Here is a 20,439-nt window from a genome sequence, read left to right as displayed (position 1 = left end):
GAAAAAGAAAAGTGTTTAAAACCAACTTTACTAAAATTCACAAAAAAAGTCTGTTTTTTATAACTCAATGTAAGCCCTGCCACTATGCAAGGCTTCCAAAAATTGGTTGTTGTTGTTTTGTGCCGTTTACTCACAATCGTTGCATCTCCAGACGCCTTTGATAAAAGACCAAAGACTAGTACATTCTGGAGAGAAACCAGAGTATGCTTGCCACCAACGGAACGCATTTCTCGAGTAACTGTCACACCTAATTCACTAGCGGTGACTAGTCACTAGAAAGGAACAGTGACTTCTTCCTTTTTCACAGACAATTATATCAGGGCATTCTCATATCTATATTATAAAAAAGGAGTGTATCTAATAGTTTTAAGGTCGAAAATTGTCCTCTGTGCAATGCATTGTGGATATGTAAATGAAGGTGCGTCATCAACCTCCTGTTTCCGGAAATAGTTTTCGCGCTGGGCTCAAGACCACCACAAGGGGGCAGGGCGGAGACCAGACTTAACGGAATACAGACTTGGTCCAACTAGCAGAGTCTGACTTTGTTTTAAAATTGGCGCTCTAAGTAAAACTTTATTTTGAATTTGAAAAAAAAAAGTCTTGAAAATAATTGTCTTTGTTCATCCAACAAAAATTTATTGAGCTGTGTCAAACTCTGTGTTGGGTCCTAGGACTAGAAATATATCCCTAAAATTTAATATGCAAGGAAGTCTGCCATGGAGACAGGTCTGTGTGATGAGCGCTGATGACAACGTTCAGCGACGCCTGGGTGGTGAGGGTGTTCTAGGCAGAGACCCCGTAAGCTGTGTGAGGCTGAGTGGCTAAAAGGCAGGGACCACATCTAAGAGCTTGAATTTTACCTCGAGGGCAAAGGGGGAACCATTGAAGAGTTTTGAAAGACAGTAAATTATCAGAATCGTGTTTTAACGCAGTGGTTTTCACCATGTGGTCCCAGGACTAGTAGCATCAGCGTCTCCTGGGTAACCTGTTAGAAGTACAAGTTCTCAGGCCCCACTCCAGACTAGCTGAGGGGAGAACAGGGCAGCAGGGGCGCCCTAAATAGAAGCAGAGACCAAAGCAGGTGAGGGAGGGGGAGCCTGAGCGCTTTTTCTTCTCTTTCTCGAAGTCTGCAGTATTTGCCAAGCACACGGCCCTTCCGGAGGTGTCCTGCTCCTCAAGACCAGCTTCCACCCTCCCCACGCATGGTCCCCACTGCACTCTGCTATCCGACCGGGGCAGCCCGAATCCCTAGCCAGACCTGGACTAGGGCTGCCCCGAGCCCCCCAAATCACTCGTCCATTGGGCCATCTGGCTTCCCATAATCAGATGTAACCTCCACCCTAGGCGGCCCCTAAATCGCCCGGGAGTTTGTGGCTTGAACCTTGCGGCTGGGTCTGGGGCCCACCGGCAGAGCCGTGTGCTGCTTCAGTGAGCGCCCCCTCACCCAAGCGCTTTCTCCAGTCGGGCTTCGTCCGCTCCCCTTCATTCCCACTTCCCGCCTTCCCCCCAACTCCCACCTCCTAACCCAGTTAACTCTGTCATGCCCCTGGATAGAGCAGACAAAACAGTAGCCCCAAACCCACTGCAATCAATTTGAAACTTTTCAAGGCTGTAATCTTTAGGGAAGTCGACTGCCAGCCGTATCTTTTCCAGCGGAGCAGCTGGTGGGTTCGAATCGTCGAGCTTTCTGTTGGCAGCCGAGTGCTTTAGCCGCTGTGCTACCAGGGCTCCTTAAGGTGGATAGAGTGGGCAAAACAATAGTTCCAGGGATTTAAATCACTTTGCCTTGGCTTGGGAGTACAAGATGTGACTGGGGTAGATTTGCTTACTGTTCGGTTTTGCGATAACCAGTTGCCATTCACGGCGACAGCATGTGTGTCAGAGTAGAAATGTGCTCCAGGGGCTTCTCAATGGCTGACTTTTCTGATGTAGATCACCAGGCCTTTCTTTCCTGGCACCTCTAGGTGGGCTTGAACCTCCAACCTTTCTGTTAGCAGCCACACACTGTTCACTCTTTGCACAACAGATAATGGAATTAGTCTGCCTCCCTCTCAAAATGCTTCAAGTGAGGGCAAGGCAGAGATTAGATCCGCGCTGCTGATAAGAACCAAAACCCAAAACCAAACCCAGTGCTATAGAGTCGATTCATAATTAGAGGTAATACTGGTATTATAGGTGGCCTGATTTTGAAGTGGTTAAGAACTTGGCTCTAACCAAAAGGTTGGCAGTTCAAATCCACCAGTTGCTCCTTGGAAACAGGGCAGTTCTACTGTCCTACAGGGTCACTATGAGTTGGAATTGACTTGTCTGCAACAGGTTTTTTTCTTTTTTTTCCCTTGGAAACTCTATGGGGCAGTTCTACTCTGTCCTATAGAGTCGCTATGAGTCGGAATCGACTCGACAGCAATGGGTAATGGGTTTATGCTTAACTCCTTTAGTCCTCAAAACAAACCTCAAAATAACCCTATGAGGGTAGGTATTCTTATTACCATTTCCATTTTTATAAGCAGGAAGTGAGGCACAGGGTGGCGAAGGCTCACAGCTAAAAAGTGGCAAAGCCAGGATTTGAACCCAGGAAATCTCTCCAGAGTCCATGCCCTCAACCAGGTCACTAAAAACCAAACCAGTTGCCCTAGAGTCAGACTCATGGCGACCCCATGTGACTCAAAGTAGAATTATGTTTCATAGGGTGTTCAGTGGCTGATCTTTTGGAAGTAGATTGCCAGGCCTTTCTTCTGAGGTGCCTCTGGGTGGACTCAAACCACCAATCTTTCACCAACTTTTCAGTTAGCAGGGAGCACATTAGCCATGTGCACCACTCAGGGACTCCAACCAGGACACTACTCTCCCTCATTCTTAATCTTATGATTCTCATTTATTGAGCCCCTCCTGTGCACCAAGGGCTTTACACACGTCAAGTTAATGCAATAAATGTTATCATCATTTGGGGTTTGCACATGAAGAAATTGGTGCTTGGAGATGGGCATAACTTGGCCAAGGCCACCATTGTGAATATAGTCCCCGGTCCATGAGCCCTGTGAACTCCCATGTGGGACTCCAACTTTCCCATGAATCCTTGCCCTACCTGGAAGCTATTGTAAAATTCTTACTGCCTCCCAGAATCCCAGCCCCATCGAGGCCCATTCCTGAGCATCCCAGCGGTGCTTACTGCAGAGCCAGCCAGCTGCTGTGGAGGATGCTGGCCACCTGTGTGTTTTCTCAAGCAACCCTGCTGGGGGCTGTCATCCCGGGCCTGAGGGATAACCTGGGCCAATGGCAGGTCCAAGAGCAGACTCGGTGCTGCAGGAATATCCTTCTGGCCTTGCTGATCTGCTTCCTCCGAGAGGAGTAAGCGCCCTGCTGCTGGGGCCCATGGACAACGCTGACACTGGCCCTGGCTCTCTGATGGCTGCTGCTCAGCAGGGTGGAGGCCCTCTGCCAGGCAAAGCTGGGCAGGGTGAGTGCCCACAGGGCCTGGTGTGAGCAGGAACCAGGCTTAGCCTGTGACCTCTATGTGCAGAAGGCAGCTCGGAGCCTCAGGAGCCAGCTTGCTGCTCTCAGGCACCATCTCTGAGCTGCTACCACTCCTGGAAAGCCGCCAGTGAGTCCCTCACAGCTCTGAAGACCAACCCTGACTAGGTGGATATGGTGGCCCTGAGCTTCCTCTTTGAGGTCCAAGAACTTCTCCAGACCTGGCAGCTTCTCCCACATGGGCAGGCACATTGGTACCACCCACCGCCCACCTTGGCTATGCAGTGATGCTTTCTGAGAAACTTCAGGCTTGCTGGAGGGCGAATGCTAACCTGTCCTTCCTCTGGCCCCTGTCTGAGAGCAGCCTTGTCTTCCTCTCACCTCCTTCCTCCATGGTCTGCTTGTCACCAGCACTGGCCCTGGCCCGGAGCCTCATGGGTCTGCACAGGGCTGCATGTGGGAGCATGGCTCCATGGGACTGGGCAGCAAGGTCGAGGGGGCACTCTCCACTGTCAGCCTGAAGGTCAGCCTGGTGCTGATGGCCAGCCTCTTCCACTCTATCATACTGGTTTCCTTCAGACAGATGACCTGCTTGGGCCAGGCCTACACCCAAGGCCTCTGGAGAGGACTGAGAACCTGCAGCAGGAGGGGCGGCTGGCTGAAAATCTGCTGCACCAGATACTGCCCAGGTCTGTGGCCCGGCAGCCCTGCATGCACAAGCACGTGAAGGCTGAGAACTATGAGCGGGCAAGGCTGTTCCAGGCAGGGCCACGTGGGCAGTGGGGTGAGGCCAGATCCAGGTGACAATGGAGCAAATCCCACCCTGGCCTTGGCTCTGCAATGGCCCCATTTCTGATCTATTTACCACGGAGCCCACCTTGCAAGTGGGCACAACTGGTGAACATCTCTCCACCTAGTGCAGATTCAAATCCTCTGCCTCAATTTCCCTATATGAGCTGTAGGGGTAGGAACAGAATCTACCCCATAGGGTTGAGTGAGGGTTCAATGAGTTAGTGTGTGAAGTGCACCTAGCACAATGCCAGGCATTCAGTAAGTGCTCAATCAGGATCAGCCTTTGTTATTATTGGCTCTACCCTGGCTCAGAGCCCTGGTGGCACAGTGCTTAAGAGCTCGGCTGCTAACCAAAAGGTCAGCAGCTTGAATCCACCAGCTGCTCCTTGGAAACCCTATGCAGCAGCTCTACTCTGTCCTATAGGGTCGCTATGAGTTGGAATTGACTTGACAGCAATGGGTTTGTTTGTGTGTGTGTGTGTGTGTTTTTTAAATAATTTTTATTGTGCTTTAAGTGAAAGTTTACAAATCAAGTCAGTCTCTCACACAAAAACCCATATACACCTTGCTACACACTCCCAATTACTCTCTCCCTAATGAGACAGCCTGCTTTCTCCCTCCACTCTCTCTTTTTGTGTCCATTTCGCCAGCTTCTAACTCCCTCCACCCTCTCATCACCCCTCCAGGCAGGAGATGCCTACATAGTCTCAAGTGTCCGCCTGATCCAAGTAGCTCACTCCTCACCAGCATCCCTCTCCAACCCATTGTCCAGTCCAATCCATGTCTGAAGAGTTGGCTTCGGGAATGGTTCCCCTCCTGGGCCGATTGAAGGTCTGGGGGCCATGACCACTGGGGTCCTTCTAGTCTCAGTCAGACCATTAAGTCTGGTCTTATGAGAATTTGGGGTCTGCATCCCACTGCTCTCCTGCTCCCTCAGGGGTTCTCTGTTGTGCTCCCTGTCAGGGCAGTCAGCGGTTGTAGCCGGGTGTTTGTTTTTTTGACTCTACCCTGGCTGGACGTTAGAAAAGCTACCAGTTACCACTTGCAATCAAGTCGATTCTGACTCAGGGCAACTCTGTGTGTGTCAGAGCAGAAATGTGCCCCACAGGGTTTTCAGTGACTGATTTTTCAGAAATAGATAGCCAGGTCTTTCTTTTGAGATGTCTCTGGGTGGACTTGAAACTCCAACATTTCGGTTAGCAGCCGAGCGAGTTAACCATTTAAAAATATTCCACCCCTTGCTGTTCAGTCAATTCTGACTCATAGTGACTCTACAGGACAGAACAGAACTGCCAGATAGGGCTTCCAAGGCTGTAGTCTTTACCGAAGCAGACTGCCACATCTTTCTCCTGCAGAGTGGCTGGTGGGTTTGAACCTCCAACCTTTTGGTTAGCAGCTGAGTGCTTAGCCACTGTGCCACCAGGGCTCCTTTTAAAAAATGCTAATACTACCCAATTCATCAGTAGTGTAGAAGTAAAGATAGTGGTTACCTCTGGGATGGTACTGAGAACAGACAGCCTCCAAGGAACCTTCTGGGATGCTGGAAATATTTCCTATCTTGATCCTAAATGATTTCATGGTGTATACAAGTATAAAAATTAATTGAGCTTACACAACCCCTGCCTTCAAAAAGCTCACTTTCTACCAGAAAGAATTTATAATCACTCTGACCTAACTACAAGGCTGTCTTGAGGACCCAACCAGATAAAGGACGTGGATCTGTCAGCTTTGTAAACAGTCTGTTCCTACCTCGCTGAGAGTGATCTGGTTGTCTTTTGTAAAATATAACAGCAATCCAAGAGGAGGAGCGGGTTGCCCTAAGCCTTCCTCACCCTCATCTGGCCCCATCTCAACAATAATAACAGTAGTGCTTACTGAATGTTGAGGTTCATACTAAGTTCTTGCGGAGATCATGAGGCATTGGTGGTTTAATGGTAGAATTCGCCCCTTCCGTGTGAGACACAGGTTTGATTCCCCGGCCAGTGCACCCCATGTGCAGCCACCACCCATCAGTGGAGCTTGTGTGTTGCAATGATGCTGAACAGGTTTCGGTGGAACTTCCGGACTAAACTGCTACGAAGAAAGGCCTGGCAACTGACTTCCAAAAATCAGCCACTGAAAACTCTATAGATCACACAGTTCAATTCCCAACTGATCATGGGGATGGTGCAGGATGGGGCAGCATTTCCTTCTGTTATGCATAGGGTCACCATGAGTCAGGAGCTGACTCCAGGCAGCTAACAACAACATACATTATCTTGATGTATCTTCAATACAGCCCTATAGGGTAGGGACTTCTATCATCACCTTTTTATGGAGAAGGGAGCTGAGGCTCAGAGAGGTTTGGTCAGGGTGATACAGGGAGTTACAGATCCAGGATTTGAACCTTGGTCTTTGTGACCCTCAAACCCGTGTATTTACCCCTTACCCCAAGTTGACTCAGACCACGTGGCCCCTGCTGTACAGATGATTGGCACAGGTGAGTGAAAGCTAAAACTCCCCTGCATTCATATAAAACTTAAAATCTTTAAAGTATCTAAAAAGTTTCATATCTGCTTCTTCAACCCCTAATGTCCCAGGGGCACAATGGACAAAGTTGCTCCTCTTGGCCTCCAGCCACAGCCCAACTCAGACAAGCACTGGGATGGGGTCTGGGTGCCCAAGTTTTTGTCCCAGGCCTGCTGAGAGCAAACGTGGCCTGCTCCTCGCTGGGTCTCAGGCTCCTGGTTTGTGAAGTAGGTGGGCCTCCGAGATCTCATGCAGCCCTGTGTCGGTGCCCGGCTCTCAGGTGACCATCTTCTTCTCTGACATCGTGGGCTTCACTGGTATCTCCGGCGCCTGCACGCCGCTGCTGGTGGTGGAGGTGCTCAACAACCTGTCCGTGCACTTTGACTCGCGCATGTAGTCCCGTGACTTCTACAAGGAGAACGGGGCAGAACCGCGAGAACGCGGGGGGCGGAGCCGTGGCGGGGGTGGGGCTGGAGGCGTGGCCTTGGGCGGGGCCGGTAGGCTGGGCGGTATCTGACCGGAGGCAGGGCTTGAGGCGGAGCCACTGGTCTCTGCGTGTTCGGAGAGCGGCTGGAGTGAGGCCCGAGGCGGGGCTGGGGCGGGGCCAGGCCGATTGGGGAGGGGCTGGAGCAGGGTCCGAGGCGGGGCTGGGGCGGGGCCAGGGGCCTGGGCGGGGTCGCCGCTCCGAGCTAGGATGGCGGCCTTCTGAGCTGGCCCTGCACGCCCACAGGTGGAGACCCTTGGCGAAGCGTACATGGTGGAGAGGCGGCTGCCTGAGCGGGACGAGAGACACGCCGACGAGATCGCTACCATGGCCCTGAACCTGGTGGCCGCCGTGCCCCACAGGCCAAGCTGGGCGCTGGAGCCGAGGGCGGGTGGGCGGGGTACGTGGGCGCCTTGGCTTTGCTGACAGTGAAGGGACATTGGTGCCAGCACCCTCCGACGTGCCAGGAGTCTGGAGCCCTTGGCTGTGACCCGCGCCTCTGCTCCTGCCGCGCACGCGCAGCCCAGCGTCGTGCACACCGGCTCCCACCTCTCCTGCAGCCGCGCTTGCTCCCGCTGTTGCCCTGTAGAGGGAATAGGGCGCCCCTCCTCCCCGCCCCTCGCCGGCTTGCTGCATCCTTAAACTTCAGCAGTAGAAAAACCACTTTAAGTCATGTGTTGTGTGGCCTTGGGCAACCTTTTTCTTCTTCCTGGACCTCAGTCTCCTAACGATGCCCGTTTCCCGGGTCTAAGGTCTGGATTTAAAAAGTCACCCAAAGTTCCTAGGAGAGTGCTCGCATACAGCAGGCCCACGATGAAAGGCAGGTGTGACTACGGTTACTGGGGAGGCTTTCACTCACTCGATCTCCCACCCTGAGGAGCTCTGCTCAGTTCTTCCCACACCCACTGGCACCCATCCACCACTCAACAGACACTAGCTCTCAAGGTCTCACTCTCTCCCCTAAGATTCATGGACCCTGTCCCTCCATCGGGGGAGACGGAACTTAAGCAGCTTGTAGTCTCGGTTGGCCTTCTCGCCTTCAGCTCTAACTCTTCTGATTCACGCTACCATCACTGCCAGAAAAATACCTCCCGAGCCCCACCTTGCCGGTGCAGCCTTCCACAGCCACACCCAGAAACTCTAGCCTAGCGACTGCCTTGCTTCTTCACTGCGGGTGCGCCGCCTTGTGTGTGGGTCCCCAAGCCCGGCTACTCTGGGTTCTGTCTCTCCTTCTGCTCTCACTTCCCACAAAGCCCCTCCTCATCCTTGCTCTGATGTCCAGCTCTCATGCCCCCTCCTCCAGGAAGCCTTCCTTGGCCACTCCAGCCAAAGGTACTGTTTTTCAGGAATCGTGCTTGTTCTGGAAACCCTGGTGGTGTAGTGATTAAAGTCCATGGCTGCTAACCAAAAGGTCAGCAGTTTGAATCCACCAGGTGCTCCTTGGAAACCCTATGGGGCAGTTCTACTCTGTCCTGTAATGTCACTATGAGTTGAAATGGACTTGACAGCAGTGGGTGGGTGTTTGTCCTTGAGCATTTGCCTGTTGGCATTCCTGACATTTTTCTACTTGTGTTTTAAGTCCTGCCTCCCCAAAGAGGGAGACAGAGGCCCTGTCTCTTTGATCTTGGGTCCTGGGATCTGAGTATATGCTTCACAAAGTGTAGGCGCTCAGGAACTGTGGCTGCTTCTGACCCCTTGATTACTAGACTCATTGCCCCAGCTGAGATGAAGAACTGCTGACAAATGTCCAAGGTTTATGTCCTCTGGGACATTCTTACCCCAAACTCCTCCCCTCCCTGTGTGGCCTCTGCTTTGGGAAAGCTTTGGGCAGCCTTGCCCACCTCCTCTCACTCGCCTGCCCTATTTCCTTCCAAGACTCTACGTTGCTGGTGTGGTTGGTTATAAAATGCTTCCTTACTGCCTCTTTGGTGACAAGGTCAGCACGACCTCTTGGATGGAATCCATCAGGCTGCATGAGTGTTGGGGTCAGTCTGGGCCCTTAGTCCACCAGTCTGTGCCCTTGGTCCACCAACCTGGCTCCCGGGTTCTGGCAGGGCCTGGCCCTGGAGTTCCACATCTGAGAAGTTTCGTCAGTCCTCCAGGCCAAAACTGGGCAACTGAACAGGACTTTCTGAGTTGACTTCCCACTCCAACAGCCCAGAAGGTTAGACCTTCCTGGGTCCAAGAACGGAGTCTGAATCCAGGGTCAGGAGCTGCTGGGTTCTTCCCAGACTCCCAGCTCAAACTAGTTGGTGCCTTTAAGCAGCTAGAGCTGCAGCTGAGGATTTTGTAACCTTAAGGGGGGGCGGGTAGACCATAAGGTGCCTGTGATGCTACCTCTTCCCTAGTGAACTCAGATGCAGTCCCATTTCATCCTTCCTTCTAGTGCCTGTCTCTTAACTTCTGAGGGAAGTCCGCACAGGAAGACCTCCCTGGGCACATCACCCCTGTGCCCCAGGCCTCTTCCCTTTTGATGAGGCCGGGCCTCCTGACAGCTTCTGCTCCCTCCAGCTCAGAAGGTATGCATCATCAGCTCAGCCACAAACCAAGCCCTCATGAAAGATGATGCTCATGAAATTGAGCTCCGAAGGGAAATTGAAGTCAAGGTGAGGGTTCACTGTAGGCAAAAAGCAAGACCTACCTTGGATGTAGGAGTCTCTGAGTGGCACAAGCGGTTAAGTGCTCAACTGTCTTAGTTATCTAGTGTCACTGTAGCAGAAATACCACAAGTGGGTGGCTTTATTGAACAGAATTTTATTTTCTCACAGTTTAGGAGGCTAGAAGTCGGAATTCAGGGCACTGGCTCTAGGGACGGCTTTTTCTGTTGACTCTGGGAAAGATCCCTGTTGCTTGGTTCCTTGGTGATCTTCATGTGGTATGGCACCTATCCTCCCCAATCTCTGCTTGCTTCTATGTCTTAATCTGCTCTTTTTATATCTCACAGGTGACTGGCTTAAAACACACCTTACACCGATATGGCCTCTCAGTATAATGAAGAAAATCCATTCCCAAATGGGATTATAACCACAGGTATAAAACCAAAAAACCCCATTGCCATCGAGTCAATTCTGACTCATAGTGACCTCATAGGACAGAGTAGAACTGCCCCATAGGGTTTCCAAGGAGCGCTTCGTGGATAGGGGTTAGGACTTATAACACATATTTTGGGGGGACATAATTCAATCCATAACAACTACTAAAACTACTAACTGAAGGGTTGATGGTTCGAACTCAACTAGAGCCTCCTCAGAAGGAAGGCCTGGTGATCTGTTTCTGAAAGGTCACGGCCTTGAAAACCCTATGGCACAATTCTACTGTGCAACACATGGAGTTGCCATGAGTTGGAATTGTCTTGATGGCAACTGGCTTGGTTTGGGTTTTTTTAATTTTATTTTTCATTTTTGTTGTTGTTGAGAATATACATAGCAAAACTTACACCAATTCAACAATTTCTACATGTACGGTTCACTGACACTGACTACCTTCTTCAAGGTGTGTAACCATCCTCACCCTCCTTTTCTGAGTTGTTCCTCCCCCATTAACATAAACTCACTGCCCCCTAAGTTTCCTATCTAATCTTTTGAGTTGCTGTTGTCAGTTTGATCCCATATAGATAGATCTTGAAAGAGCACATGTTCAAAGCAGACATTCTTTACTAGTTGTTTTTTATTGTTTAGTTTTAAGAAGACTTCAGTGAATATTTTCAGTTTAAGTTTTCAAGATGATCTTAGGTCTGAAGACCATGGTTTTGGGGGACATCTAGGTCAATTGGCATAACAAAGTATATTAAGAAAATGTTCTGCATTTCACTTTGGTGAGTGGTGTCTGAGGTCTTAAAAGCTTTCAAGTGGCCATCTAAGATGCATCAAGTGGTCCCAACCCACCTGGAGCAAAGGAGAATGAAGAACACCAAAGACACAAGGAAAATATTAGCCCAAGAGACAAAAGGGCCACATAAACCAGACACTCCATCAGCCTGAGACCAGAAATAGATGGTGTCTTGCTATCACCAATGACTGCCTTGACAGGGAACACAACAGAGAGTCCATGATGCAGCAGGAGAAAAGTGCAGAGCAGAACTCAAATTCATGTAAAAAGACCAGACTTATGGGTCTGACTGAGACTGGAGGAACCCCTGAGGCCATGGTCCCTGGACACTCTGTTAACCCAGAATTAAAACCACTCCCAAAGCCCACTCTTCAGGCAAACCTTAGACTGGTCTATAAAACATAAAATAATACTCGTGAGGCGTGTGCTTCTTAGTTCAAGCAAATACACGAGACCACATGGGTGGCTCCTGTCCTGAGGCAGGATGAGAAGGCAGGAAGGGACAGGAACCGACTGAATGAACACAAGAAACCTGGGGTGGAAAAGGGGGAGTGTGCTGTCACATTATAGGGATTGCAACTAATGTCACGTATAACAGTATGTGTATAAATTTTTGTATGAGCAATTAATTTGAGCTGTAAACTTTCATCTAAATTACAATAAAAACAAACATAAATAAATAAATAAATAAATATTATCTCAGGGCAATAGTTTCAGGGGTTCATTCACCCTCCATGGCTCCAAAATGTCTGGAGTCCATGAGAATTTGAAATTCTGTTCTACATTTTCCCCCTTTTGATCAGAATTCTTTTATTGGTTTGGTTTTTGGTACCTTGGATGTGGGATCCTCGTCTCTGATAGAGAATCATACTAGAATTTTCTAGAAGTACTTATGGGACATTTGAAGAGCACACCCTCCTACTTTGCCTTCTTCCTTCCTTTCTTGTTTACTCCAGTGTGACTGGAGCTAATTCTTTTTCAGAAAGGAGTTATCAAGCTGCCGAATTCATCCCTACTGTTTCACAGATCTCTGTAATCTGTGGACAACATTGTGGGATCTCAGTGCAACCATTTCCATCAATGCCCTCCGGCCAGAAACCACCAGAAACACATCTGGGTTTGAACAGGTTGGATTTATTGTTGCAGAGAGGGAGAAGGCACACCATGGTGAATTGTGGGTGTTTCCGTAGGAGAGTGTTAGAAAGAACTTACAGGATTTGGGTTTTGGTTGCATGCTGAGCACTGGATTCGGCCGATAGGACATGCTTGATACCTGTTAGCTTTGTGGAACAGCCTTGATCGCTTCCTTTTTCTCTCTAGGACTGAGCTGCCTGTTTATTCTAGGTTCCTACGGCCAGTGTCACCCAGTGCCCCCCTCAGTGGATACTATGTGGCAGCTAGCCTGGGAGATGGAAGATAGAGGTTTATTGTGGCAGCGGCCAGAGGCTCACTAATAAGCATGATTGTTATGAGGATTTCAGGCTGATCAGAAATAGGGATGACACGAGCCCCCAGCTGGCCCCTCTGTCATCTCCTTTCCTGGATGCAAGCACCCAGGACATTGTTCGGAAAATTGCCTTGTGTCCATGCTATGGTAGTTAGCCAGCCTGCTTCCTGGCCTGGCCCTCGGCAGCAGGCATGCCTCCATCCATCCATCAGTCCATCCGTTAGACTGTCTGTCCATCTGTCTGTCTGTACTTGCAAGGTCAGGCCCCTGCTCTGAGCCTTCCAGCTGCGACTTTTTGAGGTTTCTAACAGGAGGAAGTCGTGGTTCCACACCTGCTTACAGGAGAATAGGAGCTAATCTCCTGAGAAGCAGCCCAGCTGCCTCTCTGTCCCTTCCTTCCATATCCCACCCCCAGTCTCCCTAGTGGCTTCTGGAGAGATGACTTACTCTGGAGATGGCGGGTGCACTGGAGAATGCTGCTCCCAAGTCTCCAGCAGGTGGCGCTAAAGTCTCTCCCCTCACCTGGGTGACACTGTCCGCTCCTCCCTGGTCTTGGGAAGGAGTGGGCTGATCAGACGTGGCCCAGTCTGAGGCAGGTTGGTTTCTTCCCCATCTCCCACCCCAGAACATCTTGGTCTTTGGGTGGGTGTTCCTGGGCTGTGCAGGAGGGTCTGTCCCTCTCCTTGTCTGGGACCAGCTGCACAGTAGTCAGAGTCAACTTCACTTTCTCCCCTCTGAAAGTCAGTGCCCAGTGCATCAGAAAGGGCATAGGCCTTGGTGTTAGCCAGTTCGAATCCCACGTCTGCCTCCTGAGGTCTGTATGACCTTGGGCAAGTTGCTTCATCTCTCAGAGCCTCAGTTCACACATCAGCAAATGCTCAGGGTTAGCGTGGGGTTAAATGGGCCAGCACATAAAATCCCCAAATGTATAATAGCTGGTCAGAGCACAGTGGCCTCCCCTCTCCTGCCCCAACACTCCTCATGTGGCTGGCACTGTTGGCAGGCAAAGCCAAGCATGACTATTTCTGCCTCACTGTATATCTTTCAGAGTCCTAGTGGCACAGTGGCTAAGAGCTACAGCAAGCTATGGCTGCTGACCAAAAAGGTTGGTAGTTTGAATCCACCAGCCACTCCTTGGAAACTATGTAGGGCAGTTCTATTTTGTCCTATAGGGTTGCTATGAGTCAGAATCGACTGGATGGCAATGTGTTTTCTACACTCTTCAGAGCCCTGGTGATGCAGTGGTTAAGTGCTCAGCAGCCAACCGAAAGGTCAGCGGTTCGAACCCACCAGCTGCTCTGTGGGAGAAAGATGTGGCAGTCTGCTTCCCTAAAGATTTACAGCCTTGGAAACTCTGTGGGGGCAGTTCTCCTCTGTCCTACAGGGTCACTGTGAGTTGAAATTGACTTGACAGCAATGGGTTTGGTTTGGTTTTGGCTACACCCTTCTCTGAACAAGGACAGAATTAGGCTCCTGGTAAGACAGAACTGAGGGGTGGGGCAAGGAAAGTTCCAGAAACCATCTTCCCTAGTGCGCTAACAGCCACACTCTAGCTGCACCCTCTTTTGGGGGGAGTCAGGTACATCACCCTGATTTTCCAATAACCCTTGTTGCTTTCACACACAACAGGGCTGGAGGGAAAATTCTACTTTACTTAAAAAAAAAAAAAAATTGCTCTTCTAAAGTCTGGCAAGGCAAACATTATAATGTCAATATGTGATATTAAAACACATGAAGGACCAGGGATTAAAAAATAACAACAAAATGGGGGCTTTCAGTGTAGTTCCCTCGGAAAGGCGAACCTGGCCCCACTGGCATACTAATGGTGGAGGCATTTGTTTCTGAGCAGGGCCAGCAGGAATGGCATGGGGTAGGGACAGCCTACAGCCGGGGAGAGGGAGAGGACCCCAGCGTGGGGGGCAACTTGAGCCATTAAACCACAGGGGGGGTTGGCAGCAAAGCCACAGTCCAGAGCGAGAGGCGCTTAACAGGTGTTTCCAAAGTGTTTGAGTACTGGTGGTCAAAAGTTGGGCCTACCTGGATGGTTGGGCTGTGGTGGTGGCAGGAGTCATCTCCCAGCCCCACTAACTTCTCTTAGGTTTCCTTTGCTGTCGTTGTTAGTTGCTGTCCAGTTGGCTCCAACTCATAGCCTCCGTATGTACAACAGAACAAAACATTGCCTAGTCCTGCGCCATCTTCGTGATGGTTGGTTTGTTTGAGCCCATTGTTGCAGCTATTGGGTCAATCCATCACATTGAAGGCTTCTCACTTTTTTTTCTATAGTTGTGTTGAAAATATACATAACAAAACATATACCATCTCAACAATTTCTACTAGTACAATCCAGTGACATTGATTACATTCTCCAAGTTGTGTACCCACTCTCGCTATCCTTTTCCAAATCATTCCACCACCGTTAATATAAATCACTGGCCCCCTGCGGTGCAGTGAATTACTTAATATGGCCCTTCTAGCCATATGGACCTTGTGACCATAGTCCTTGTGATTGCCACAAAATGATTGGGTAGGACTATGCAAATCAGGTGTTTGCGGCCCAAGGAGGGGACTAAACAGCCTGCTAGTAATGCAAATAAGGTACAAGGAACCCTTTCGAGGGTGGGTGTGCAGATAAGGTATATGGAACCCTAGCGAGGGGATTGGTCAGTTTTGCCATCCTACTAGGCTTAAAGGAAGCCAATCCCAGAAGTGGAGGAGGGGACCTCACTGCTACCAAAAAGAGCTAAGAGCAGAATGCATCCTTTGAACCAGGGTTCCTTGCGCTGAGGACCTCCTAGACCCAGAAGACAGAGAGCTGTAACCCCAGAGACAGTGTGGTACGGTGAGAAGTGGCGAAACACATGGCAGAGTCTGGTGGCAGAGAAATGGTGACAGCAGAACCAGAAGACTGGCGAGAAATGATATGGTGGGCTTCCTGGCCCACTGAGCAAGGCGGCTACAGTGGGTAGGCCAATCCACAGAGCAAGAGGAGTGAGGGCCTTTGGGCAGGAAACTTGCTGACAGAGTGGGGTGCCTCTGGGCATTTACTGGCAGAGCCAAAGGGCTTTGTAACACTTGCTGGAGCAGGGCAGAGGCTGGGGTGAGGGCTGAAGGAGAGTCCTGCCTTAGGGCATAGCTGAGAAGCAGCTGTTCTGGTGGGAGAACTGTAGTCTGAGTTGTTCCTGTTACTTCCGAGTTGATCCTGATCTTGAATTGTAACCTGATACTTCCCTAATAAACCGCATAACTGTGAGTATGGTCTATGAGTTCTGTGTGGCCATTGTGACAAATTATTCGAACCCAGCAGAGAAGTAGGGATGGCTAAGGTCAGAATGGGTAAAAAGTTGGAGGATGGAGGTCTGTCTGATCTCCACCTCATAGGAATCAGCTTTGGGCTAATACTGATGATGGTCATTCCCTGTCTTCCTGAAGTTAGATGAGGAGGTCTGATGCTGTCACGCCATTTTTACACTCCCTAAGCAAAATATCCCTTTTTCTTCCTCCCTCCCACCGCTGGTAATCACTAATAATCTTTGCTTTCTGTGTATTTGCTCTTTCCATATAATAGTTCTCTTTTTGTGACTGACTTATTTCACTCAGTGTTTTCAAGGTTCATCCATGTCACATCAGGACTTCATTTCTCTTGATGGCTGAGTAATATTACATTGCATGGATATACCACATTTTGTTTATCCATTCATCTATTGGTGGACTTTTTTTTCTTTAAATTTTATTTGTTTTGTTGTTGTGATTGAGAATATACACAGCAAAACATACACCAATTCACCAGTTTCTACATGTACAATTCAGTGACATTGATTACATCCTTCAAGTTGTACAGCCATTCTCACTCTTTTTCTGAGTTGTTCCTCCCCCATTAACATAACACATTGCCTCCTAAGGTTTCTGTCTAATCTTTGGAGTTGCTATTGTCGATTTGATTCCATGTCGATAGTTCTTAAAAGAACGTAATGCTCAAGGCAGACCTTTTTTACTAGTTAAGCTAAACTGTTGTTCAGTTTTAAGAAGAATTCAGGGGATATTTTTAGTTTGAGGTTTAAAGATTACCTTAGGGCAGCAGTTTCCAGGGTTCATCCACTCTCTATGGCTCCAGAAAATCTAGAGCCCATGAGGATTTGAAGTTCTGTTCTGAATTTCCCCCCTTTTGATCTAGATTATTCTATGGACTCTTTGATCAAAATGTTCAGTTATGGTAGTTGGCCACCATCCAGTTCTTCTGGTCTCATGGCAAAGAAGCCAGTTGCTCATGGAGGCAATTAGCCACACATTCCATATCCTCCTTCTATTCCTGACTGCCCTTCCTCTGTTGCTCCAGGTGAATAGAGACCAATTATTGTGCCTTTGATGTCTGCGTGCAAGCTTTTAAGATCCCAGCCACTACTCAACAAACTAGGAGGTAGAACAGAAGCACTGGACACGTTATTAGGCCAATTAACTGAGGATGTCCCAGGAAACCATGACCCCCTAAATTTCCAAACCAAGGAACAACATTCCATGAGATATTTGGTTGCACATAAGCAGCCTCAGCTACTTTTTTGTCATTGTTGTAAATATATCTGTCATGGATTGAATTGTGTCCCCCCAAAATATCTCTCAACTTGGCTAGGCCGTGATTCCCAGTATTGTGTGATTGTGCACCATTTTGTCATCAGATGTGATTTTCCTATGTGTTATAAATCCTATCTCTATGATATTAATGAGATGGGATTTTCGGCAGTTATGTTGATGAGGCAGGGCTCAATCTATAAGATTAGGTTGTGTGTTAAGTCAATCTCTTTTGAGATATAAAAGAAAGAAGCCAACAGAGAGACATGGGGACCTCATACTACCAAGAAAGCAGTGCCAGGAGCAGAGCATGTCCTTTGGACTCCTGGTTCCTGCACAGAGAAGCTTCTAGACCAAGGGAAGATTGATGACAAGGACCTTCCCTCGGAGCCAACAGAGAGAAAAAGCCTTCTCCTGGAGCTGGCGTCCTGAATTTAAACTTCTGGCTTCCTAGACTGTGAGAGGATAAATTTCTCTTTGTTAAAGCCATCCACTTGTGCTGTTTCTGTTATAGCAGCACTAGATAACTAAGATGTCACCTTGAAGACTAAGGTACGCCTGACCCAAGCCATGGTATTTTCAGTTTGATTAAATACATGTGAAAGCTGGGCAATGAACAAGAAAGACTGAAAAAGAACTGATGCCTTTGAATTGTGGTGTTGGCAAAGAATATTGAATATACCATGGACTGCCAAAAGAACAAACAAATCTATCTTGGAAGAGGTACAACCAGTGTGCTCCTTAGAAGTAAAGATGGCGAGACTGCATCTTCCATAGTTTGGACATGTTGTCAGGAAGGATCGGTCCCTGGAGAAGGACATCATGCTTGGTAAAATGCTAGGTCATCGGAAAAGACGAAGACCCTCAATGAGATGGATTGACACAGTGGCTGCAACAATGGGCTCAAGCATAACAATGATTGTGAGCATGGCGCAGGACTGGGCAGTGTTTCGTTCTGTGGTACATAGGGTCATTGTGAATGGGAAATGACTTGACAGCACCTAACAACAACAGCAGATAACCAAGACAATATCTATTGCACAACTTTTGCCAATTTAACTTTTTACAGGTATACCACCTACTGACAGCAATTACAATAATTGACTGTGCAACCCTACCCTTAATCAATGCAATTTTTCCATCACCATTAGCCCCCTTTTCTCCTCCCTCCCACCCCTGGTAACCACTAATAGACTTTGGTCTCTATACATTTGCCATTTATTGTCTTTTTATATAAGTGAGGTCATACAATATTTGTCCTTTTGTGATTGACTTATTTCACTCAACATAATGTCTTCAAGCTCCATCCATACTGTAGCATGTACCAAAACTTCATGTCTCCTACTGGCTGTATGTGCCACATTTCGTTTATCTATTCATTTGTTGATGGGCATCTAGGTTGTTTCCACCTTTTGGCTATTGTGAATAGTGCTGCAGTGAACATTGGTGTACAAGTCTCTTTTTGAGATTCTGCTTTCAAGTCTTTTGGGTATATACCTAGGAGTGGAATTGCTGGGTTATTATTGATGGACATTTTGGTTGTTTCCACCTTTTGGCTATTGTGAAAAGTGCTACAATGAATATTGGTGTACAGGTTTCTGTTTGCCCCCTTGTTTTTGCTGACCCTGGTTTTCACTGGTCTCCTTCAGAGGAGCAGTAAGGCCTGGGCCCTTTCAGGGTGATGTGGAAGGCAAGGCTGGCAACAAACCAGTTTGGTACTGCTCTATGGGAGGCATGAGTCCAATGGGAGGCACCTGGGATATCCTTCCCTCACCGGAAATCTCACACCTCAGGGTTGCTATATACCAAGAGGTAGGCAAGCCCCAAAGATGTGAAGACCCTTCGGAGGGTGGAAAGCCTACCCAGGTGGGATAAAGGAAGCCCAAGGATCAGGAGGGCAGCCTTGGAGGTAGGGCAGGTCTCAGTCCGGAGCCGCAGGGGTGACACTGGAATCCATCCATCACTGACGCCCTGATGACTCTTCTTTTCTGCATTCCACCAGCCAGCCCTGGAGAGGAAAGAGCTGCAGAAATCCTCCTGTCACATGCCCCGTCAGCACCTCTGCAACCTTATCTCCACCCCTTAGCATTTCTCAGGGTGCTGAAAGCAGGGAGCCGGGCATTCAGGTGACAGGATGTGGGATCATGACCTTATCTAAGACGGGGCTGGGACCCCTGTGCCCTCCCAGACTCTGCCTCAGCTGTCTTGGTGCAAAAGTGCAGACAGTGGTGCTGTACTCCTGCAGGCCACCCCACCCCTTCCCTCACCACACAACCTTGCCATAGTAGAGCAGAAGGAGCACCCACTTGGAATCAGACAGACCTGAGTTTCAATCTGTGTTCTGTCAGTGCTGCGTGATGCTTGCAAAGCACTGGACTCATATGGGCCTCAGCTTTCCTAATCTGTCAAATGGGCACAGCAGACCTGCCCAGTCTGCCTCAGAGGCTGCTTTGTAAACAATTAAAGTATAACCTCACAGCAAATGCTGCCTCCAAAGCTCAATACAGCCTGCAGATGTGTTTTGTGTGAACCTCTCAGCAGTAAAAAATAAATAAATAATCTTTTGGCCAACCTTTAAAAGTCAGGTTTTTACATAAGATTTTGAATTTACTTCTTCTGAAATATTAGACTATCTGACATTGCACTCCCAAAAGACAGTACTCAGACACACCGAGCTATCCCTGTAGTCAGGGCCTGCCAGGTCCCCACAGCCCCCAACATGCCTTGTTATGTCTCCAACACCTAGGCTAAGGTCAGGTGCTACTCGTCACCTGTCTTGCTTCACTCATTACATCACCTGTTTTGACCCCTCTAGGTGTTTGAGTTTGCAACTCCTGTACAGTGTTGTTCAGATGGGAAGTACAGTATTATCATTTCTCCCTCTGGTCATTTCCAGTTATAAAAATGGCACAGTGACATCCGACATCCTCAAACTTCAAAAGGGGGCAGGAGAATCAAGAACAGCAGCAGCCCAAAGCTGATTCCTATGAGGTGGAGGTCAGACATACCTCCTCTCTCCAACCTTTTTACCAATTCTGACACCCGCCCATCCCTCCCACGGCACTCTCTACTTCTCTGCTGGGTCCAATAATTCATTGCAGTGGCCACACAGAACTCACAGACCATACTCACAGCTATGGGGTTTATTAAGGAAGTAATGGGTTACAGTTCAGGATCAGGGAAGACTCAGGATACAGTTCTTTGGTCAGGACAGCTTCTCGACTGTGCTCGCAGGCATGCCTCTCTCTCAGCCCCTCAGCCTGATGTCCGGCTGGTGCCCTGCTCAGGCAAGTGTTACAAAGCTCTTTAGCTCCACCAATAAGTGCCTGGAGGCACTCCACTCCAC

At 48.9% G+C, this 20,439-nt stretch overlaps 1 pseudogene; it reads right to left on the bottom strand.

The window, feature by feature from the left end:
* Positions 1 to 72: 72 nt before the first annotated feature.
* On the bottom strand, positions 73 to 205 carry LOC126074221 (uncharacterized; annotated as a pseudogene).
* Positions 206 to 20,439: the final 20,234 nt, after the last annotated feature.

Source organism: Elephas maximus, chromosome 3 (genome assembly GCF_024166365.1).
Source record: "Elephas maximus indicus isolate mEleMax1 chromosome 3, mEleMax1 primary haplotype, whole genome shotgun sequence".
Lineage (NCBI taxonomy): Eukaryota > Metazoa > Chordata > Mammalia > Proboscidea > Elephantidae > Elephas > Elephas maximus.
Note: the sequence above shows the minus strand (reverse complement) of the source record. Positions and strands in the feature narration are given on the sequence as shown.